Genomic DNA, 25,763 nt, shown 5'->3' with positions numbered 1-25,763 from the left:
CAAAGCATTTGCTTTTTTAATGAATCAGTTGTGATATTTTTAATCCATATAACTCTAATATTTCCTCTTTTCCCTCTTCATTCCCAACGGAGTAATGCAGCAATTACTGTTCAGTGCCTATCCTTCCATGATGGCTTTCCATCCACATATAAATGCACATGTGTGTTTTTCTTTTTCCTCTTTTTTGGATAAAATAGGATTATAAACATATTACTCTGTATATTTTTCTTGTTAACAATAACATGGCCCTCTTACCAGGTCAATACATGCAGACATAACCTACTTTTATTAGCTTCATACTGTTTCATAAAATGAACACCCATAACTTCTTCAAACATTTCCCCTGTGGTGGACTTTCCCCAAGCCAAGTATGCACTGTCACAGTGTAATAATAAACATGCTTAGATACTGATAATTTTATTTCATTTTGATAGGTGAATATGGGATTGCAGAAGCAGAGTCATATTTAGATTTTACGATTATAGATAAAGCCAATTAACTCTCAAATAGCTAGTTGTGGAAATTTATACTTATACCAATAATCTATGATAGCGTTTCTTTCTGTGCACTTTTTTCATCACTGAATAAAGTCAATTTTTCCATTGTGTCAATGAAAAATGACACATTATTTTAATTTGTGATTACCTAGCTACTAAGGAAGTTGGACATCTTTTCATACATTTATTTCACATTTGCATTTAATTTCTTGTACATTTACTGTTCAAATTTATTTTTCTGAGTGTTATCCTAAAAAATCTGTAGATCTTTGTAAATTAAGATATTAATATTTGTCTATTTTATATTAAAATATATTATATTTATATAATGTCAATATTTTCATCTATTTTTTAAAGTCTTCTTTTTGATTAGTTTAGCCAAAAATCCTAATTATGTCATCTAATCTCTCAGGGTATCTTGTTTACCTGTTTTGACTTTTAACTTTATGGCTTCTCAATTATGTGCTTCTCCCTACAAATTTATGCAAATGTTTTCTTCAAAAGTTTTATGCCTTATATTTAAAGCTATAATACATCTGCTGTGTGTCTGTGCGTATGTATACGTGTTGCCCGTGATATGTGATGACGTATACTTTTACACTCTTTGAATTGAGTAACTATTTCAATTAGGATTCTGACATTAAAAAAAGGTGGTGCAAACAGCATAAATTAAAAGGTTTAGTAAAATGACTATTTATAAAGATGAGGCAAGGCTGAGGGAAGCCAAGATATAGTGAAATACCCTTTTTCTTCCTTCTACTTGGAGGGACAGGAGGGACAAGAAAGGCAGGAGAAGAGAGTGGTTCCCAGAAACCTGAAGGAGAGGGGCACCCTAAAAGTATGGCCTTCAGCTACTATGGAAAACAGTATGGAGGTTCCACAAAAACTGAACAGAACTGCCATACAAATCAGTAATTCCACTCCTGGGTATTAATCTGAAGAAAATAAAAACACTGATTTGAAAAGATATATTCACCCCAATGCTCAAAGCAGCATTATTTACAATGGCCAAGATGTGGAAGCAACCTAGGTGTCCATCAAAGATGAATGGATAAAGAAGATGTGATACATACATAATGGAATACTACTCAGTCATAAAAAAGAATAAAATCTTACCATTTGCAACAACATGAATGGACCAGAGGGTACTATGTTGAGTGATGTAAGTCAGAAAAGAAAGACAAATACCATATGATTTCACTTAAATGTGAAATCTAAAAATAAGACAAACTTAAGAAAACAGAAACAGACTCTTAGATACAGAGAATAAACTGTTGGTTGCTTGAATGGAGGGAGGTGAGAGGATGGGCCAAAACTGTGAAGGGGACTAAGAAGTACAAACTGCCAGTTAGAAAATTAAGTCATAGGGATAAAACATACATCATAGGGAATGTAATAATATTTTAATAACTTTGCATGGTGACAGTAACTAGAATTATTGTGGTGATCATTTCATAATGCATAAAAATATTGAATCACTAGGTTGTACACTGGAAATTAATACAATATTGTAAGTCAATTATACTTCAAGAAAGAAAATTTGATATCAAAGTATATGTGTATGTTTGGAAGGAAATGTCATTTTTGTGTTGCTAATTCACGCCATCTAGTGAAATGATCTGCTATTCCATTTAACAGTATCTTCTTTAATGCTTGTCTATAGCATTTTATAGATTTCTTCATGTTGGGTGTTATAAATTTCTTTTTAAATTCACTTCTAGGTATTTTATACTTTGTGGTCATTATTGTAATTGTTTTTATTTGCATTCTTGACATACATTATTATTTGAATAAAGAAAACTATTGGGATTTATAGATTTATTTTATAATCAAAAATCAAATTATTTATTAATTTTTATGTATTAGGTTTGCTTGGGTATTTTAAAAACACCAGCATGTCATCTGCATTCTAAATTAATTTTTTTCTCATGTTATGACCTATTTTAAATTATGTTATATTAATTTGATAAAACATCTAATGTATTAAACTATTGAATCAGTATGTTGTATACCTGAAACTAACATTGTAAGTCAATTATACAAACAATATTTATTAGTAATGCTGATTAGTAGTGGTTATAGCAGTAATTCTTGTTCTGATTCAGATTTTAATGAGAATGGCTTTATTATTTCACTGTTTAAGACGATGTTTGCTATTATTGTGGCGTAAATAAATAGGATCAAGTATAGGTAGTCCCCTGCTACTTCTACTTTATTCAGAATATTTTTTACAGTAATTTTTTGTTCTTTAACTTTTTGATATATTTATTTAATAAGTTGCAGGTGTTATTTTTACTTTAAGTATTTGTTCATATTTTGACAGATTATATAACATTGAGCAATACTGGCATTCCTAAAATAATCCGAATTTTCTCATGCTATCCTTTTCTTTAAATACATAATTTATTGATATTTTTATTTAGAATTTTCACACCTGCTTTTATAAATAAAAATTTGTCTATGTTTTTGTACTAGATTTTCCATGTTTGAGTGAGACAGTTTGTGATAACCTACTGGAGAATTACCTGGGGAAATTTCCACATTTTTCTTTCTGTAGGATTATCAGAATTATAAATCAGCTTTCAACTCAATTCCTATGTAACTCTTAAGGAACCTATAATTCTTAAACCCATCAAAGTTTGACACCTTTTAAAGTTTAATTACTCAAAAAGCTCTTCAATTTTTCCTACAATTATTTGTCTATTGTTATTTTATAATTCTTTCTGTACCAAAGAGATATTTATATTTTGTTAAACATCCTTCATTTTTCCTATAGTTTAAATCTATTTTCAAAGGGTTACTCACATATTATGTGGTAACTTTCTACATTTTTATCTACAACAGGTTAAAATTTGTCATTCTTCTGTTGTGTCCATTTGTTTCCTTTTCCTATTTCCTTATTCAAACTGACCAACATTTCAAATGACAGCTACTTGTTGTTTGTAAGCTCTCCACTTTCTTATTTTATTAATGTCTAGTTTTGTCTTTATTTAAAATCTCCTAATTCCTTTCTACTTGGGGGACTTGCTTTTAGTTTTATTTTAGTAGTTGCTTAACAATAATAATTTGCTCACAAGTATAATTTCTTTTTTAATTAAAAGATATTTAAAATTACAAATATTCCTGAGTCTAGGTTTCACTTAAGCTCGTGTTTATTACTATGATCTGTTACTTTCATTAATTTCTAGATAATTTTTAATGCTGGGTTTAACATCTGATATTAGGAAATACTTTTAATTTTTTTTTTTAATTTTTAAGGAGTAAAATTTGTTTCCTTTTATTGACACTTGGAAATTGCGTGTTTCTTCTTTGTTTTTGTTATGTAGTCTTATTGGACTATGATCAAAGAACTTGGCTTATAAAGTACCTAATATTTGCAAATTTAGGTTTTCTTTGCTGCTAATTATATTAGTGATTTTTTTCTAAAAATATTCCACTGATTTTAGAAAAGAATGTATGTATATGCGATCTCTTTGAAAATACCTTGATTATATTTTTCATATTTTTGTTTGATTTATGCCTACTGGAGCAATCAAATTCTGTAGAAGACACAAATATACCTCCCTTTATATATTTCGCTGCTGTAAGATTTGGTACAATACAGTAGTGACTGCTATGTTACTATAGATTGTTTCCTTTACAATAGAGAGATACCATTTTCTTTAACTGAATTTAGTTAGTATTCAATAAAACATCGATACTAATAAAGCCAATTTCATTTTCTCCATTTACGTTCTGTAGATATAGTAAGGAACAAAATACACGTTATAAATGTATATGTTAGTATGTGGGTGTGTATGTGCTTAGGTAGACTTTTTTCAAGAGCTTTACTGAGGTATAATTGGTAAGCGAAGAACTGCACATATTTAAGGTGTACAATCTGATGGGTTAGGATACAGGCAAGCACTCTGCTAACATCGCCACAATTAAGATAAAAGACACATCCAACATCTTCCAGAACTTCTTTGTCTTTCTTTTTGTTTTTTTGTGGTAAGAACACAACATGAGATCTACTCTCAGAAATTCTGAAGTGCACAATACATGTATTGCTAACAACAGTCACTATGTTAACAGCAGTTCTCCAGACTTTATTCATCTTGCATAACTGACACTTTGTATCATTTGAATGACGACTTCCCAATTCCTCCACACTACCCAGCTCCAGTCAACTACTACTGTATTCTCTGCTTCTACATGTTTGGCTATTTTACATACTTCCTATAAGTGGCAAAGTACTTGACAGACTTTTCTCCAAAGAAAACACACAAATGGCCAACAGGTATACGGAAAATATGCTTGACATTATTTTAAGTAAACTTTTAATCAAAACATAATATTCATAAAGGTCAAAAATCCTAAGTGCACAGCTTGGTAAATTATTACGATGTGATTATACTTCTGCAGCCACTAATGAGATTTTAAAATATAGTTTTTTCAGTATCAAGAAAAATAACACTTGTTTCTGATTCCAGTAATTTCTCCTTAATTAAATACTCTTGCATATGTACCTGGGCAGAGAGGGGGCGTGCTTCTGCCACCCCTCCTCCCAAACCCCAACCCGGTGAATACTGCCTTCTTGTGTTCACCCCTCTATACAACCCCTATCCTAGTGAGTGTGAATGGGACCTGTGACTCATTTCTAACCAAAGGAAATGGTAAAGGTGAAAAGATGTCACTTGCTGCTTGTTATGTTATATATAACGTCGTGCTAGTAAATTGGCTTTAGAGACTTGCTGCTAGTTTGACAAAGTCAGCAACTATGTGGGGAAAATCCACATGGTAAAGAACAGAGGGCAGCTTCCAGGAGCTGCAAGAAGCATCTGGGACAGGAAGGCAGCTTTCAGCTGACAGCCAGACAGAAGCCCAGATCCTCATTTTTTCCAACCACAAGGAAACAAACTCTGTGAACAAACCGAGTAAATTTGGAAGCAAATTCTTCCCCAGCTAAGCCTCCAGATGACAATGCAACAGAGCAGATACCTTGACGGCTTCTTTGGGATACCTTAAACAGAGCAGCCAGCTAAGTCATGCTTGATCTCTGAACCCACAGAAATTGTGAAATAGTGTATGTGTGTTGTTTTCAACCTCTAAATTTGTAATAATTTGTCATGCAATGATACATGACTAACATACCCCTGTTCTGAATTCTTCCATCATAGTTTTGCCTGTTTAGAATTGCACACCTATTGATATGTTTAGTGTGTGGTCATCTGTATCTGGCTTCTTTAATTCAGTGTTGTGTTGCTTCTCAAGCTCTCTGATGCCTTCATGCATGTAAGTTTTAAAATGTATCTGCTTTTTCCCTTTGTTTTTACAGGAGTATCAGCCTGTCTATCTGCTTCTCCCTTAGGCATCTACAGTCAGCCCCAGTTACTTTACAAGTTAGGGTGCCAAGTAGATGATAAAAGTGCACGCCAGGAACACCGATCTAATTAGCCATCTTCCCTGATTCCCCTCCGTTTTATTTTGTTACTAAATTATACCAAATGACAAATTATACCTGTTATTTCTGAATGTTTGTTTACTTTTGAAATTATGCAGACAAATTTATCTTTAATTCAATTTACAATTTTAATATTTTCCCAAGTTATTTTGGATGAATGCTACTTAGAAAATCCTGGTTGTAAAAAGAGTTTTATTTTGCCACTAGCTCACATGACGTGTTCTCAAAGCTGTAAATGAGCTCAGTGTTCATTATCCCAATGAAAAGAACCAGACAAAATTAAAAGGGTTCAGCTTTGTGCCATCAGTTCAAGGCTCTAATTTGGGGGTTTCAGGCCTCTTGGCTAAGAAAGCTATAGGAATTACATTAATTTGCTCTTGATGAATTATAAACATTTTAAACAGAAATTGTGTTGAAAGAGGTATGGACTAAGGAAAGGAAAGATTACAGAGAGAGGACGCTAGGAACTGATGGTAACACCGTCTCACATGGCTCCATGCCTGGAGGCGACTTCACCATTCCATTCCATTTTATTTGGTTCTGTGATCAACTGTAGCTCGCCATTTTTAAGGATCATCTGTTCTTACCAGCTTCTTCCTGATAAACTAGGAGATACATATTCTTATCTATGTGACTTCTTGAGAGATGGGTCAAACAAGGAAATGTTCCTTCTGTGGTTGACACAGAATTAAACTTAGATACTATTTCTGGCTCCGGCACCAAAAAAGCTGTGTATCTTTGAATAGGTAACTTCATCTTTCAGGGTCTTGATTTCCTTCTGGATTAAATTATGATGATGATGATAATAATAATAATAACAACAACAACAATAACAACAACAGAGGTAAGCTAGATGGACCAGATGATCTGATAGACAACTTAAACCTTAGATATTAAGATGGAAAGGGTATTAAAGACAATTGATTCATAGTTCTTATCTGCTGTGGGGTAAACTGATGCTAGGTACAGTAATTTATCTCATAGAACCTAGTTAGTGACAAGGTTCCAGTTTTCTCAACTTTTTTTTTTTTTTACTATGACACTCTAATTTCTAGGTTCACTTATTTAAGCTTCAAAAATATATACATGATGGGGAGAGTACAGCTTAGTGGTAGACTGTCTGCCTCACATGCACAAGGTCCTGGGTTCAATCCCCAGTACTTCCATTAAAAAAAATAAATAAAAACAAATAAAACTAATTATCTCTCCTCCCCCCCCCAAAAAAAAACCAAAAAGAAATTTAAAAAATATATATATACACACATAATTCCACATTCTTTTCTAGACAAAAGATAAAAATGTCCAAAAGAGTCTGCAATATAATTGTCAGCGTATTGCAAAATACATCTGGATCTCTTTTTGTGAGCAAAATAAGTTAATCAAGGAATAAACATTTCTGGTTTATGGACAATCTGTGGAGAATTCCGTATTTTCTGTTTTTTTTATTTGACAGTATTGAAATATTAAGAGAGACATTGACCGCCCCAACTGAAAGAAATATGTGAGAATAAATTATAAAAGTATGACCCTAAATATGGTTTAACAGAATTGAAAATTTTTACAATGAGGAGTAGTTCTTGGCCAATTTTAGAAAAAGAAACAAGCTAATAATTTTTACTATTTTTCCCATTTAAGAAACAAGTGAATGGATAAAAATAATAATGAAATCCAACTTCATTTTATGGTTAAGAGAATGCTTTCTATATGTAATATAATTTGATTTTCTACCAATCAAACCATGAGAGGTAGATATTGTTCTTGTTACTATTATTATTGCTGCCAGATATAAAATGTATCTGCATTTCTCTGGTGAGAATTTTGCCTCTGTTTTATAGTATCACCAAGAAAACAGGGGACCCCCTATAATTGACTCAAAACATCTAAATGAGCCCAACTCTCTTTCGAGACAGCTGTAATTACTTTGATGAGGTTGCTAAACACCCAGCCATCCTCTCTCTGCAGGATTAAACACAATAGAAGCAGTTATTTCTCTAATGCCTTCTACTAACCTCAAGGAAGTGCTTTCAAATGGGGAGGAAAAGTTCATCATTTTTCTTACAAGCTATTTTAAAAGTATTATTACAAAAATAATTGCAAGTTCAAACTAATCAAAGATGCGTTTGGTTGAACTAGCAAATGCTTAAGGCTAGCATTGCATCGGGGTGCTCAGAGAATTTTATACTTTATACCTCACACTTTCCCTCACTAGCTTCACATGCCTAATTCTCTCCCCAGATCTGGCTGAAAAATCTCCCTATCCCTGCTGGGTGTTGAGATCTTGAGATAAAACCAGTTAACTGCTGGCATAAGCCGCTGACAGGTCCCTGAGGAAGCCTGCATCTGTCAGGCAACGGCTGATCTTCCCCAGATCTCACTCCTGGTGGTTATTATTTTAACAAATAGCCATTTTCACTATGCCATGCCTTATAGGACACCTTCAGCAACACTGATGTGTGCTTGAACATGTGTGTCACAGCATAAGACAGCAGAATGGTTTTAATGAGATATTCTTCCCTGGCCTTAACGACTATTTTCAAGTATGTCTTACAAGGATCCTGTGCAGTGGTTTTGAAAAATTAGATGAGAGAAAATGAAGTTTTCATAAATCAGGGTAGATTTTGGTGAGACATCAGGCAAAATGGCTTGTTTGCCTGAAATAAATAACAGAAATGAGTGACTGATGGAGGCTGAAAACCTTCAGGAATAAAAGAGACAATATCCATTTCAGAGTAAGCCTGCAGGCAGGGCTTGTATTAGACGGTCTCTTCAAATTTTAATCTGAGAAGATGGAGTTCACTTCAGGTATTCATCCTCAGCAGACAGGCAAGGAAACAGGCTTCAAGAAGAGCCTGATTAGAGGATTATTTATTTTGAACACTCAAAGTCACCTTCGCTGCTTTTGAAGAGTTTATAATCTTGTTCTTACATGCACCCCCCACATTTAGTCTATCCCAGGTGCTCAAAACATATTAGTCGAATCAAGTTATAAGGGTATTAACCGTTGCATTTTATTTTATGGTAGAGGTATCTCAATTCTAAAAAGATAAATGAAGGTGGGGAGGGTATAGCTCAGTGGTAGAGCATGTGCTTAGCATGCACGAGGTCCTGGGTTTGAGCCCCAGGAACTCTGTTCAAATAATTAAATAAATAAGCCTAATTACCACCACCAAAAAAAAACCAAAACAATTTTAAAAGATAAATTATTTGTCTGAGGTCACACAGCAAATACTGAAGCTCACTCCTAAGTTGAAAAAAAAAAAGGAGGGGAAGGAGGAGGAGGAAGAAAAATGATCCTGGAGAAGAACAGTGCATGGAGAAGTCCTCCCAGGGAGCCTCCAAGTCAAATCCCCAATAAGAGGGCCTGAAAATCAATGCTACCCCCACAATTCTTTGCTCAGTGACTTTCTAACATAGCAATGCAGCCAAACCTAATATTAGCAATAATTCCTTCCAGAATCCTTTTATCAAGGCCCAGCATTTCATTAGCCTATCAAGCTGGTTGCTCACTTTCACTGTTTTTGTTTTTCCCTTTTACCCTAAAGAAATAAGAACCAGGCTCCTTATTTACACATCTTGTGCAAAAGGTTTTGCTTAAACACCAGCTTGCTGTATGTGAAGTGTATGTATTTTTGAACCCAAGAGTTAATCATCACCCAATTATCATCTTACGCATTACTTGAGAACTTTGTTTTTCTTGTTTTCTATGCACCTGATGTATAATGAAGGACAGGTGTATGTAAGGGAATCAAGTGTGCTGTTGCCATGTATTTATCAAGATAATGATATTGTCCAAATGGACTTAAGTGGTGGATACAAAACAGGCAGATGCTATTAAGATTTAGAAAATAAATTAATCCTTGGGCCTCTTGAGGCATCAAGTCTCTACACAGAAAGAGACTCTAAAGGTCATCTTGTTCCTCTGTAACATCCCCAGTCACTTGATCACTCTATTTATGCTTGAAAAAAGGCAATTTCCAGTCTCCACCATCCTTGTAGGTTTCTCTCACTCTTGGCCAGCACTTCAACTGATCCTAATGGCTTATCTTGTTGGAAGACCCAGGCACTCATCACTGACACATCTGTGCCCTTAATTGTTTTACTCTTTTAAAGTCAAAGTTTTTCAAATATTCATTCACTCTTGCTGCTGACGTCAGAAGCAGAAGGGGCCGTGGGGAACCCCCTAGATTCAAGACATCCCTTTTATCACTATTGTCAGGAATTACCCCAGCTCGTTGTGGTCATCAGGGTCTGGTATTCCCAGCAGTGCAGTGACTCTTTTTTATGCCTGTTCCTCAGGCATAAGAAGCCCAAAGCAATCAGGAAAATAAAGTAATAGCTTAAAATTCCACAGCACTCTTACTGTCTCTAAAAGAAATACTCTTTCTCCCAAGATCTATGACCACTGACTTGGCAAAGCCCGAGAAAGCACCAATTCCACAAGCAGCCCACTAAGAGTAGGCTGCCAAGAACCAATCCTACTTCCACTGCTTGGTTCCCAGACCTGTATATACTAGTTACTACGGACACTGTTGGCCCATCAAATAGACTACATTCTGGTAGTCCGTGCCCCAATCCCCGAGATATTGTTCCCAAACTGTCTGTTTCCCTGAACCTTTAACAATCCATTCTACTCATCTGTCCGCATGATGAAGTTTATGGTAAGATCAGTGTATCTATTATCATGCAATCATTGCCATAGTTTCATTGCTGTAAAAGAGTCCCTTGTCCCGACACAATTTTGTGTGGGCTACCATGGCAATGAACCCAACACTTCAGACATTCTTAAGTGGTAATGGTGGATGCACTGCTGGTCGGGAGGGAAACCCACATATGTAGTAGATGTCAAGTCTCTCCCTTTTTGGGTGGAAGGAATCCAAGTTAACTGACCTGCTACCATGTGGATAGCTGGTGTCTGGAGGAATTATGCCTTATGGAGGGATCATCCTTATAGTGGGTGTAATTTTCAATGCAGTCTGTTCTGTGGCTTCAGAAGATGAAAATCTCCTTTAAGAGCTGCCCAAGAGGTGCTCTGGCTTTCATGTGCTTTGAGTTAGCACTTGGCTATCCTGAACCTACCTTCTTGTTTCAAGTTTTTCAATAAAGAATCAAGCCAATTCACATACCTTATAATTATCATTTCCCCCACATCATTCAAGCCCTCAGTCACTTCCTAGTTGGTGCCTTGCCTCCCTCCTGTACTTCATTCCGATGATTCACAAGTGAAAGCCACAGTGTCAATAACCACCCCACTTATCACTAGCAGTGAGATCCTTATTGTCGTCAGATCAGAGAGTAATCCAGCTCCAAATCCCCATCTCCTTTCTAGAGTGACCCCTTGATGCCAAGGTCTTAGTCTGCCTTCCTGCACAAGGCAGGGTCTCATGTGAAGAGGTAGAAGTTATCCTTTATCGGGAGTGCTATCTCAAGGACCAGACTGAGGGAAAGGAAATTGAGTCAGGAAGCAAGAAGAAACGATGTAATGTTGGATCACAGAACTAGAGTCCAGGAAGTGGATCTCATTCAGTTGTCCTTCACAAGCCACGTTAACTCTGTATCTTGAAAGACCACCCAGAAGGGGACACAGGGTTTATGCACTGGGTTTCATCCATCTCCCACTAATTAGAGGTTTACACCCCCAGTACATGAATTCCTACATTTCTCTGGGTTTCACCAATGCGATCAAAAGGGCAAACGGCCCCTTGTCACACAGAAGACCCAGGCTGGGAGGCACAAACATGAGGCAGATCCCTGTCAGGAAGAGCCTCGGTAAAGCTGGTTTGAGTCCATTCTGACAGTGGATGAGTGCATCACACAGCTTCCGCTGAAGTCTCAGGTGAGACCAAGAAGCTCTGAAGTTGTGCATGAACAGTGCCTGCTGCAGTGACTAAGATTGGGAATAGGCGAACGCATTTATCACAAATCATGGCCTCACTGGCTGCCCTGAAACCATCCATCTTAGACAGTCACCCACCCTGTTTTAGAATGCTGCCCCTCATCAAAGGATTGAATTTTCCCCCCAAACTTCCTGGAGAGTTAGAATGACCCTGAGGTCTGCTAAAGGCTGTTAGGCCCTGAGCTGGTGAGTGGGGTTTCTTCTGTAACCTGGTTTGTATATACAGGCATTGCTCTTGTTTATTGCCTGCACAGAAGTGCAAACCCAGCAGAGAAACATAATGAACATCTTATTTTGATTGTCCAAGGTGAGAGTAATGAAATAGGCAAACTGATAGAAATGAGGATATATAAATCCAACTTACAAAATTCTGCCAGGGTTAATAAAACAAGGTATACATAACACCCGTTGCACAACCACACCACTGCTATTTCATTGTCATTTTTACTGCACGTGATTTTGACACTGACAACATTCTTTTCAGTGTGCTACTTATATGAACATTTGATTCAAAGTTTAAATTTTAGAAGTTGTAGAAACAAAGCAAAGATCACAGCACTCAATGACCAGTATAAAATGCCACTAAACTAGATTATAAAGTATATATTAAAAATGATATTATAAAACAAAGACTTTCAGAGGCCATGGATTCCCATCATACTGCAGCTTATGCATCCACCTCTCACACTTAGCTGTCCCTTCTATTTCCTCCTGGTGTCCTGTGCATACCCTAGGATCGTGCCTTCCACACGTTGCTGAGAAAGAGGCCCGAGATAATTCTTCCACAGCCTCACTTCAAATAATGTAAGAAATGTGTGTGGTCTTAAATTGTCAGTTTTTGTTAAGTGTGTGTGTGTATGTGTGTGTGTGTGTGTATAATATATTATAATAACATTTATGTAACATATAACCATGTATACACACACACACACACACTAATGGGGCTCCTATATGCAAAGCTCTGGGTCCTAATAATATAACACTGTAAACAGAAAAAACTGAAAAACTGCGCATATGCACAGGGATTACATTCAAGATGTGGAAAAATATACGAAGTAAAATAGAATACATAGTATACCAGTTAATGATAAATGCTGTGGATAAAATAAAATAGGGAATGTGAACAGAACTGGGGGAGGGGGGTAGTTGCAATTTTTAAAATGGAAGCCAAGGTGCTACTAAGAAAGCAACATTAAAAAAATTTTAAAAAATAAAAGCATAGGCAACAGAAGCAAAACTATATCGAACTTAGAACTTTCTGCACAGCAAATCAACAAAATGAAAAAGCAACCTATGGAATGGAAAAAATTTTTGCAAATTATATAACTGATAAGGGGTTAATAAAAAATATAAGGAACTCATACAGCTCAATAGCAGAAAACCAAAGAACCTGATTTTAAAATAAGCAAAGACTCAAATAGATATTTCTATAAAGAAGACATACAAATGGCCAGCAGGTGTAAGAAAAGGTATTCAACATCAACAATCATCAGAGAAATACAAATTAAAACCACAATGAGATACCAGCACATACCATTAGGATGGCTGTTATCGAAACAAACAAACAAAATATAATGAGCATTGGTAAGGATATGAAGAAATTAGAACCCTTGTATGCTGTTGATAGGAATGGAAACTGGTGCAGCCACTATGGAAAACAGTATGGAGGGTCCTCAAAAAAAAAAAAAAAAAAAAAAACCCAAAAAACAAATAAATAAAAAAAATAGATGGAACTAGCATATAATGGATTCACTTCTTTAGTATGTATCCTGAAGAACTGAAATTGCGATCATGAAGAGATATCTGCCCTCTCATCTTCACTTCAGCATGGCTCACAATAGCTAAGATATAGAAACAATCTAAATTTCCAACAATGGATAAATAGATAAAGAAAACGTAATATACATACATATAATGGAATATTATTCAACCTAGAAAAAGAAGAGAATCTTGCCGTTCGTAACAACACATATGAACCTGGAGGACATTAGGCTAAGTGAAATAAATCAGACATACAAAGACAAATGTTAATTTCACTTACATTAGGTATCTAAAATAGCCAAATTCACAGAAATGGAGAGTAGAATAGTGGTTACCAGGAGCCAGGTGGGAGGGGAAAGTGGGGTCATTGCTGTTCAATGGATATAAAGTTTTAGTTATATAAGATGAGTAAGTCCAGAGATCTGCTGTACAGCAATGTGACTGTAGTTAACAGTACTGTACTGGATACATGGAACTTGATAAGGTTAATCTCAAGTATTCTCATAACAAAATGAATAAATAAATAAATAAATAAATAGATAAGAATATTAGAACTAGGAGAGGGTATAGCTCAGTGGTAGAGTGTGTGCTTAGCATGCATGAGGTCCTGGGTTCAATCCCCAATGCCTCCATTAAAAAACAAATAAACAAAAAAAAAACCTAATTACCTCCCCCCACAAAATAAAACAAAACACCACCACCAAAAATACTGTAACTATTTGAGATCTTAATTATCTTGATTGCAGTGAGTCCTTCACAATGTATACGTATATGAAAACATCAAGTGTACATCTTAAATACATACATTTTTGGCCAACTATATCTCAATAAAGTTGAAAAAAAAAAGAATAAATATATAAAAATCAACTTGGAGTGGGAAGTTAGAAACAGAGAGGGGAGAGCTATTCAGCCACCCAAAGGAAACTCCTCCAAGGAGAAGAAATAGCAGGAGGAAGGCCTGGAGGTAAGATTTGGCTCGATGTGTTCCAGGTCCAGTAGGAAGTTAGACTGGTTAAAGCAGAATGAGCAATAGAAAAAGCAGCTGGAGAAGAGGCCATGGAAGAAACAGGGGCCCTGTTTGCTCTGTAAATCACAATGTGGACTGTCATAAGAACACTGGTTCTCATTCTGGACGAAATAGGACATCTCTGGAAGGCTTTGAGAAGAGATTTAAAATTCTGATTTAGTGTCACTGAAAAACAGAACAGATCAAGGTCAGCATTCATGCAACATTTAAATATACAAAATATAATGCTAAGTTCTAGTCCTCCAGGACCTTAAAGTCTAAAGGTCACAAAAAATACATAGTCTGAGGACCATCTCAAAGAGATGATAGATTGATGATAGATAGATTAGAGAAATAGATGAGAGAAAGATAGATTTCCTAGGTATTAAATAAAACAGAGATGACTCCAACTCTACCACCTACCTTTCTAGAAAAGTCTCTCTTCTCCCCCACCTCCATCTACAACAGTGTACGTCAGGCACCGTCAGGCTTATATAACACAGTTCTGCCTCTTGACCACAGTTGTGTGATTCATATTTGAGTTTGTGACCTGTAGTTCATCAACTGACACGTCTTCAAAACCTCTCTTTTGATACTATAAATAGCTATATTCCCATCCACAGTAAGTGCCGAGAATGCATATGTCACTCCGCTAAGTACCATGTGTAATTTAAAAACTGGCAGTTGTTTTCTGCCATCATTTGATTCACAATTTAGATAAAGAAAATATTTAATTATTACCACAGGGAAATTTATAAATGCCTAATAAAATTATAGGTGGAGAGAATAAATATTGTATTTTGAGTTTTGTTAACTTGTTTGCCTTAAAAATTTCAGAACTCTGAAAACAAAAGCCTTGACAAACATGAATCAATGTAGCTCTCCTACTATTTTTTAGAGATCTGGGCAAAATGGAATATAGGGAACAGTAAACTAACACGGTATTAATTTAGAAACTGAAAAAAAAATTGCTATAGAATTTTGAAGATTGATGGTGAAGACAGCAGAAACGGGCTTTATCATATTGACTGAGAATAGAATAAAATGCCAATAATCCACATAGATAAGATAATAAATTCACTTGATTATATTACCACCAATCTCCTACTGGCATTTGAGAAGAAAAATAATGTGAATCATATAGCAAAAGTAACTTTTAAACATCTCATAGAAGTTATATGGCTAAACATTTTTCATCAAGATGTAAGACAAGGGGAGGATGTAGCTCAGTGGTATAGTACATGCTTAGCATGCACAGAGGTGCTGGGTTCAATCCCCCAGTACCTCCATTAAAAATAAATAAATAAACCCAACTACCCTCCCCAAGAAAAAGATGTAATATATACAAAACTACCTTGAATAAGAATCTTTTATTAGAAAATCTCAGAATGGTTTTCATATGTTTGAAATTGATAGCATTTCAAAACAAAGTAGTAAATTAAATTAAAGTATCATTGTTTCTCTGATAGTTGAGGAGGAAGAAAATCAAGCAAGCAGGCAAGCAATCTATCAAATCAGTAGGCAGCTGGCTGGCTTCATTGGACAATGAACAGATCTTTATTTATCTATTTTTGTTTTAACCTGCCCACCATATTTTCCTTCACTGTTCACCTGGTAACACATATAATAATTCTGACCACATAGATTGGCAGGTGAGTTATTTCTGCAGAATCACATAACCCCTTTTTCCTGGTAACGGTGATTAAAATAAGGGATAGCCATTCAAATCTAGAGGATCTATCAGGGTTCATCGCCTGGATGGATAAATGGACCCTAAGGAAAAGAAATTCCTTCCACTGGAGTTGCTCATCTGGAGCTGACAATGGTCATCCAACCCATCATGTTAAGACAGTGTTTCTCTAAGTAAAAGGGAATGACACCAACACACTGAAAAACTGGGAAGAGATCAAATGTGGGTTGAGTCAGAGAGAGAGAGAGAGAGCGCGCGCAGCGCACCTTCCCCAAACGGTGTCTCAGATTCCAATCCTGTAGATCCTAAATCCTGTAAAACAGTCTTCATTCTGCTGATTCTCCAGTATCTTTCCTAACTTCACGAGCCAGTAAACCCTTTCTTCATTAAGTTAGTATGAATTGGGTTTCTGTTACTTGCACCAGAAAGTGTCTTGACTGCTGAAGGGATATAGTTTTAAAATGCATTCTAGTAAGCTTTCTGACAGAATAATTTCACTCTACTTCAGAATAGCAGAAACCTGACCTAAACGTGATTTTCAGTATAAAAGAAGTTAGAAATTTTGAAAATATTTCTAATAAACGTCTAGGCTTTTGCACATGTCACCTCTGCACCACTACACTACTCCTCAGAATGCTTTTTTTTCTTCTCTCCCTCTAATCAAGAGTTGAAACCTCTATGTAATTATATTTTGAAGTTTGGAATGATAGTTAAAAATGCTAAGAATAAGACAGGATTCACTATCTTAAAATAGTTACTGATTCAGAAAATGTACCTGTTTTATTCACAAGAAGAGTTCGTCAAATGGTAATTTACATCCAAAGGCAAATGACAGGAGTCACACTAGCTCCACAGCTATCATGGTTCTCAAATTATGTGCAGATGTAAAGACGGGAGCTAAGGAAAGGGGAGAGGAGCTCCAGAAAGAACACCATGTTCTGTGTCTTGATTCCCACCCATGGAGCAATGAGAAAGCTTCTCCTTGGGCTGTATCTTGTAGCGATTCAGAAACAGAGTGTGTGGGGAAAGACTCTGGGTTCAGATCTTGGCTCTGCTGCTCATGAGATGCATGACCCATATGCGAATCACATCAGTCCGTTACCTCACCCACAGAACAGGGCAGATATTAGACCATATCCATATGATACAGTCATTGTGAGAATTAAATCAGTTTATCCACAGGGTCACCATGTGCTACAGTCTTCACTCACTCTGCTCTTTCCCCCCTCATCTTGGTGCCTGGGAGGCAAACCTTGGTATTGTGAAGTGTCTAGATTCCCTCTGACTTCTAGTCAGTTTTGTGGGATACTAGACACACCCAGAGGAAATGGGAGGGCACAGGGAAAGTGAGGGCTGCACACCTTCCCCATAGCAGCTCCCTGCCAGGCCACAGATAGGCAGTGTTGCCATCTTCTACCCAAAGCCAAGTTGGTATTGAGAGGCACCTTTCCACAGCTACAGTTTTGCCAGTTTCTGGTACCCTCTTCTACCTCCTGCTGTTTCTAGCTGGAGAGTGGTCGCCATTTCCTTCTGTTGTTACCTCTGGAATCCTTCACCACCCCCTGTTGTTTCCCCTTAATTCTGCTCAAATGTTTGTAAATAGTCACTTAATTAAACTCTCTAATAATTCCTTTTGAGTGTGACTCTTTCCTGCTGGATCCCTGAACAACGTACACTCAGGAGAGTACCGGTCATGCAGTAAATATTAAATACATGTTATTTAGTAGAGAAATTGTAGAGGCGAAGGTGGTGTTTTTTCTGGTAAGTACACAAATCACTGTAAGAACAAGCAGACATAAACTCTTCTGGAACACGATTATAACTCAAAGATTGAAGAGCATAAATCCTTCTAGAGCGAGATTATAATTCAAAGATTTAAGAGGAGCAGGATTACTACTTCATCCTGGAAGCAGTGCCTGGGAAGATGACTGCTTGTAAAAAGCAAGACAAGCAACAAAGATTCGGATATGCAGTAAATGAGAATGTTTGAGTGAAAAAAACAAGTACTGTTACACTTAGACTTTAAATACTACATTCTCTTATTCCAATAAAACAAAATATAGGAAGGACAAAAATAGAATAAACTTCAGAATTGTTTTGAAAAACAACATGCTAAATTATTTTAGAAAACAGGCACACTAGGGTGGGGCTAGTTCTTTTTAACTTTTTTTTTTCACTACATTAAGAAACCAACAAACATTTTTACTACACTGAAAAACAAACTCACTATATTAATTTTGCGGTAATCTTAGGGGAAATACAGAGTAGATCTGAAACCTGGTCTGACCACCTGGTGACAATATTATGCCAGTTTACCTTACAGAACATATCAAGAGAAGGGATTATGGAAACAAGTGGTTGCAGAGATTTGCATCTTTCTTATTTAAGGACTGGAGGGAAGTGAGCACAATGAATACTAGCATTGTTATTTGTAGAGGAAAAACACAAGTGATCATGAAAAATATAGATAATACGTATTCAGCTTATACCCCATGTATTTAAGTGGCTAAACCATAACATACAACTGTATAAATATTAGAATTTGTAATTATTAGGATTTTTATTTCCTTATAAGCAAGTAAGATGCAAGTTTGTTTTTTTTTTTAAAGTCTTGCCATCTATTTTAAAAAGCTGGATGGAATATCAGCAACATACTGCAGGGAGAGTCCCTCTAAGTAGAAATAAATGCCAGACAAAACATTGCTGCTGGATTGTTCCTGTAAGTCTGCCAAAAGGATTACATTATTACAAATAGAATATACTCTACTACTAGGGTTTTTTTTTTTTTAGTATTACTGCAAAACTATAATGATTTTCCATTTAATAGGAAAAAAAATCCCATTCCTAGAGAATTGTTTCTTTAGGAGAAAAGAAGAAGAAGAAGAAGGAGGAGAAGAAATAAAAGACTGTGCTCTTCTTCTCAGCAGAAATCATTGCCGGGGTGAGAAGGTAATATATTTCATCTTCCAGCCTATTACAGACAGTTTTAAAGGTTTTGTTTATTTTTTTCTTTCTCCATGCTTCTTTTCCCAGCTTCCCATTGTCTCACCAGCTCTTCTGCACTGATCAGATGTCACTGTCATTATTCTCTACTGTTAAAGGTGAGGGATGTTTCTAGGGTATTTGTTTTGCTATTTATGTTTGAGGCAAAGAAAATACAAGCAGCTTCTCTTAAATCAAATCAAGCTTAAGGTAAAATAGGGACCAGGCTCTACATGCATAGGTAATTGGGGTAAGTGGAATGGGACAGATTGAAGGTAGCATTTAAACTTACAGATACTGGCTTCTATTAGAGCTGTTCAATGAACCAGTGAGCTGTTTGTGTGCTAAGCATCCTATGAACTAAAATAGCCTTTTCCTATTATAGGCAAGTGGGAAAAATATATATATTCAAGGCTAAATATATAATACAACCTAATAGAATCTTCTTCTACAAAGTACTAAAATAATGTATTGGGTGCTGATGGAAAAAAAAATCGAAAACTATTACAAGTCATCATGCTATTTTAATAAAACAGGAGGAAGAAGCTGTTAGCAGGATATTGGTTGAGAAACCATGTTTGCACACAGGGGCCTGGCTAATTCTTCTCCGTGACCAATCTCTACTCTATTGGATTCAGATCATTCTCTGTGTTTGATGTTCAAACTGAGCTTAGGCTCAGGGTAATGAAGCAAAGGAAGAGAGGAACTTCAAGTCTTCCTCTGTGAAGGCTGGATGGTATATTCTGTGTAAACTCTTGCAATGAAAAAATAACAAGGAACCTCATGTTGTTGTTAGTATCAGCAGGTTTTAGTTGCACAACTTGCAGGACCAGAGGGAGATAAAAGTTTGATAACAGATTGAAGGCATCTCAAGACAGAGATAGTGATTAGAAAAGTAGTGATTAGAAATTCTCTTTGGCATATGACTTCCCTGCCTTGTCAGCATGTCAAGGAGAGTAGCTGTGAATTACACCAGTGATGGTTTAGTGGTTTATACCATTTAAGACTGGATTTCAACGCCATTGGGCTAGGGAGCCTTACTTCGGTTTGACAGCACTTCACTGCCACATTATCTCCCTCTCACACCTTCAGGGAAGAGGTAAGTGCCTTTTGTTGAAGCTTCAGTGCAATAAAAGTCCTTCAAAATCAGCCAATGTCCTACCTCTTATAAAATCACTTTACTTCAAACACATCATTTTCCTTTTATAAACACCAATCCTTCCTTGTATAGCTTGAAAACAGGCTAAGGCCTGTAAGACCTTTAGATTGAGTGGAATTAAAGTTACTGATGGTGATCTCAGTTTGTGGGGCATTGGACTGGTCATGGAATCCCTCAATATTTGCCCACTGGATTAAACTTCCATCATAAAAAATCTAATTTCCGAGGAAATACAACTCCTCCTATAAAGAGAATTTCTAAATTTTCTAAGAGCTTTTCGTCAATTGGAGCAGTTGTCTAAAAGCATGCAGCATGGGCTAGGCAATGGGTGGAGAGCTGGTGGAAAGGGAAACAGGAAACAGAAGAGAAAAATCCATCCATTTGTCATTCAATACACACACACACAACCTTCAATATACAGCGCATATGGCAGACACTCCGTTGGACATGGAGATGGAAAATGAACGCTCAACACAACAGGCAGGCCCCTGCCCTCACAGAGGTCTCATGTTAGTGAGAAGAGATGAACAATAAACAAACAGTCAATAAATAAGAAAGACAATGGCAGGTAGTGATAAATGCAGAAAAGGAAATAAGAGAATACCACTGCAGAAGGTTCTGGGGGCAGGGGATGACTGGAGATACTCTAGATGAAACGATCAGTCATAACCTCTCTGATGAGGGCGTATCTGAACTGAGACTTGAAGAAAAGGAGCCAGTCTTGAAAACTACCAGGAGAGTTCTGAACAAACTTCAGTGTAGGAGACTTAATGACTACTCTTAATCCCTACAAGCTTAGAATATCCAAGGAATACAAGTCAGTATGGATGGAATGAAAAGTTATTGACAGTGATCTCAATTTGAAGGGCATTAGACTTGTCACGGTATCCCTCAATATCCCTCAATTAAACAACAGAAATTTATTTTCTCATGGTTTTGGATGCTGAAGTCCAAGATCAAGGTGCCAGCAGGACTGGCTTCTGGTAAGACCTCCCTTCCAGGCTTCTGAAAGGCCTCCTTCTCACTGTGTCCTCATGTGACCTTTCCTGTATGGGAACACACTCCTAGTGTCTCTTCCTGTTCTTGAAAGGATACCAGTTCTATCAGATTAGGGCCCTACCCTTATGACCTCATTTAACTTTAATTACTCCCTTTAAGGGCCTGTCTTCCAATATAGTCCCTTTGTGGATTAGGGTTTCAACATATGAATTTGGATAGGGACACAATTAAATCCATAACACAAGGTCTGGGTAATACAGTCTTCACTTGTAAAATACCTCTCCGGCTGCCATGTCGAGCTTGGATCGGGGGAGAGGTCACACTAACATAGAGCCAACACAATCTTCCTCTCTCCATATTCTATGCTAATGTCCCCCAAAGCCTCATCATGGTCAAAAGCACATAAACACACAGAAAACATTTTAGCTGTTCATGTTTGACATGAAGGTCAGGGTTCAATCTAAAGAAAGGAATCTTGGACATACTCAAACAAAACCCACAAAATTCATGTGCCAGTTTATTTTCCTCTTGTTTTAAGGGTTACAAGGCCATGTTTATTCTTTCTATAAATTTCAAGAAAGCAACTATTGGGTCATCGGCAGCAATATCAATGTTGTAAAAGACTAACAGATCAGAAAGGTCCTGTCTCCCACACAAGGCAGTGCGTCAGTGCCCTTCCACAAGCCCCAAAGAAGAGACTTGTTGCCTGTGCCAAGACGAAATGATGATGTATTTCTTTAAATACTTTATTTATTGAGCTCGCTCATCTGTGGAATCTAAAAAACAAACAAACAAACAAATACAAAACAGAAACAGACTCATAAACATAGAATACAAACTTGTGGTTGCCAAGGGACAGGGGTGGGAAGGGATAGACTGGGAGTTCAAAATTTGTAGATATTGACAGGCATATGTAGAATAGATAAACAAGATTATACTGTATAGCACAGGGAAACATATACAAAATCTTGTGGTAGCTCACAGCAGAAAAAAAATGTGACAATGAATATATGTATGTTCATATATAACTGAAAAACTGTGCTCTACACTGGAATTTGACACAACATTGTAAACTGACTATAGCTCAATAAGAAAATGTTTAAAAGATAAATAAATAATAAAATATTTTATTTATTTATTATTGTATCATTTAATTATTTCATTTGGCGGGGAAGGGAGGTCATCAGGTTTATTTTCTAAGGAGGTGCTGGGGATTGAACCCAGGACCTCGTGCATTCTAAGCATGCGCTCTACCACTTGAGCTACCCCCTCCCTTGCCCCCACATCTTCTGACAGTAAGGGCCTCCTTGCAAGATGTTGTCTAGTTTGGATATCATTTTAAACAAAATTACAACTTTCTTGATAGTCCATTATAGCATGTCACAGAACATAAACCTAGAGAAAGTGGGAGTGACCCACTGAAAGAATTCCTTTGCTTGAAAACCATAAAGAGTGATGCTGCTTAGCTTTTAATAAGCCCTGAGAAGATAAAGATGGTGACTGTCTTGCTGCCTGTTACCCCCAGAACTTAGAAAATAATCTGGCACAAATGAAAGGTTCAATAAAAGCATCGAATGAATGAATGAAGGGTATTAATATGACGTAGTGGCTACCAGCTTGAGTTCTGGAATCTTACAGACCTGTATTTGAATGCTGACTCTCCAGATTTATTAGATGCGTGGCCTTGAACAAATAGGTTGAACACTCAGAGGGAAAGGCTAACTCAGGGGATGTTGGGCTCCTTGAAGAATGGACTCCCAGAGTGGGAGCTGGTCTCCTACAGAATAGTACCATCGGGGAACAGAAACCTGCTTCATGGAAACTGGCTGCTGCTGGGAGTTTTAGGCAATTTATTGTGGTTACAGTTGTGAGGTAGCACATAGCCTAGAGCCACACAGCCTCATAATATAAAGGACCTGGGCTTCCCAGCAAGAATCAGGGGCAGGAAAACTGACCAGACAGCTGCAACCAACCCATGGACTCCTGGTCCTAGTTATGTCAGGGGAGGGGCCAGTGCTCTACCAACCCCGAGTACTGAGGTGTAAGAACAGGGCTTGGAGGCCACTGACCTACCACAGTCTAACAAGTCAGCCTCATCCCTCACTGTAGAGCTGGAAGATTCCATAACCTGGACCCATAGCGCCTCTCTGCCTCTGACATCTGATCCTACCTAGATCCCTGGGCACTGCCCAGAACACAGTGGGCAGTGGGAGGTCACACATCTCTGTCTGCCTCTGTATGTATCTCCCAGCAAACACTATTCCAAGCTTGGAGGATGAAAACTGTCAGGTCATGTCCCCTCCTTTTGCTCTTTACTACTCATGGCCGATCAGTAAAATATGTGTAAGATAAAACCAATTGTATATGGCTGTTTGGTCATTAAACCAGACAACGGAGATGGAGAGTTTAGCACCTTACTATTGAACTTGTCTTTTCTTAATATTTTAATACTTTTTCAAAATGGAATTTTCGCATTGATTTTGATTTTTAACATACTGCTTTAAGTATTATTTATTTTGATTACTGAGTTTTGGGGGCATTTTCTTAAATTTTGCTTCTGAAGTGAGTTACACACTTGTCCCACCCTAGTGTCAGCCCTGCCTTAGCGGACATATATTAAACACTAAGTAAATATTGTGCGTCATTTTTGTTCCTGTGATTACCATTATTATATTACCAGCTTTTATCTCCCTCTCTATTTTGATCTATGTCTCTCTGTTTCTCTCTCCCCTCCTTCACACACATACAAGCATCTGCACACTCTCAGAGAGCTAGGACTACAGTTGTACATTTGTTTCTTGATTTAGAGCTTACTTTCTGAAAAATTAAAAAAAAAACATAGGACATTCATCATAGACAGCCTTTTCAATTTTAATTACTCCCTATCACAACACACGACGCACTTTGGTTTATAAAGGACCCAGGGCTGGAACTGCTGTGTAATGAGTCTTTATCTGTCACTAACATGTGCTGTTCCTATAAGCAACATTTCCATCTAATCCAGGCAACAATTTCAACAATTCCAGGATCAGGCCTCAGGAAACAGGTATAGACTTGGAGCTCAGCACAACCTCTCATAATGCCCAGCATGAGAAGGCAGCCAAGAAAAAGTTTCTCCACCTCTGTTGGCATTCTCAAAGGACAGTGACAAGATTAGGGGGATATGCTTTAGGGAAAGGGCTGCAAACAATCTCCCTGTGCATTTAAAAAAAATGTACAGACAGTTAGGCCAATGGTCATTTCTTACCACAGATGTTTACTAATTTTCCTACATGTTTTTTAAACATCAATAACTAATAGCAATACATTATTGCGCTCTCCCTTACAGCTGCATGCTCATGTCCTTGACAGGGGCCATGCCTAACTTTTGACAAGTACAGTCAGTACAAAGACCACAGAGGGGGTGCGAGATGGGAGGAGAAAGCAAGAGGAGATGGAAAGGGAGGAAAGAGAGAGGCATGTGGCGGCAGAAGAGGGTGCTTATAAATAACAGAGCATTTGAAAATCAATTTTGGTCTTACAGAGAACAGACCTAAAATAAATCTGGAAGCATATCAAGACTCTGACAAACATGAAATGTGACACCCACACTCCGATGCAGGTAATGTCCCTGGATTTTCATGCTTCTGGCCAATAAAGGATTGTTCACTGATTGATCACAGAATCTGAATCCTGCCTGAGATCTGATTTAAAAAAAATAAAGGCTAGGAAGAATTAGGATTAGGATTAAGGCAAACAAAAGACTTGTGGAATCACTTTCAATTAATTGACCTTATGCAGAGCAAGAATCAGGAACGATGTATATGCTGGCAAAACACCCTGACCATCCTAAACCAGGTGCTCTCTTGAGAGTGGATGGAATTTACGAAGTCCCTCACTGGATGCTGTAAAGACATATCTTTCTATTATCAGGGGCTATAGAATTGGAGAGTACCAGAGGGAAGGAGGGGAAGCTTTCATGAGTGATTAAATAATCAGAGGAAATAAAATGGGGCAAACCCAGGAGGGGCATAGTATTTTGAGCAGAATAAAAGTGACTCGCTATAAAATCCTTAAGATTAGTTGCCGTTTGGGTTTACAGATAAGCAGGGGTAAGAATTAACGCAATTCTTTGAGTCATTGACTTTCTCTGGACTTTGCATACAGGCCATCTCTCTTAGGACCCTTCTCTCTTCCTGAGTATGTAGTTTCTTCAGAATAGAACTCTCTTGTTCAGGGTACCCCGAGTCTCTCTAAAACAAGTGAGGTTTCAGATTTCATTGGTGAATTCTAAATTCTAAACACTAGGTTGATTTTAAACCATAGGAGGGGGGCCAAAACGGATTTTGCTGTT

At 37.1% G+C, this 25,763-nt stretch overlaps 1 long non-coding RNA gene and 1 other non-coding gene across 2 annotated transcripts in view; both read right to left on the bottom strand.

Annotated features, from left to right (window-relative positions):
* Positions 1-25,763, bottom strand: part of LOC116667022 — a 429,450-nt gene that overhangs the window by 140,176 nt on the left and 263,511 nt on the right. The window lies entirely within an intron of this gene.
* Positions 22,630-22,702, bottom strand: TRNAS-AGA. Its single transcript has one exon. It is a non-coding gene; the product is annotated as a tRNA-Ser (tRNA).

Source organism: Camelus ferus, chromosome 11, assembly GCF_009834535.1.
Source record: "Camelus ferus isolate YT-003-E chromosome 11, BCGSAC_Cfer_1.0, whole genome shotgun sequence".
NCBI lineage: Eukaryota > Metazoa > Chordata > Mammalia > Artiodactyla > Camelidae > Camelus > Camelus ferus.
Note: the sequence above shows the minus strand (reverse complement) of the source record. Positions and strands in the feature narration are given on the sequence as shown.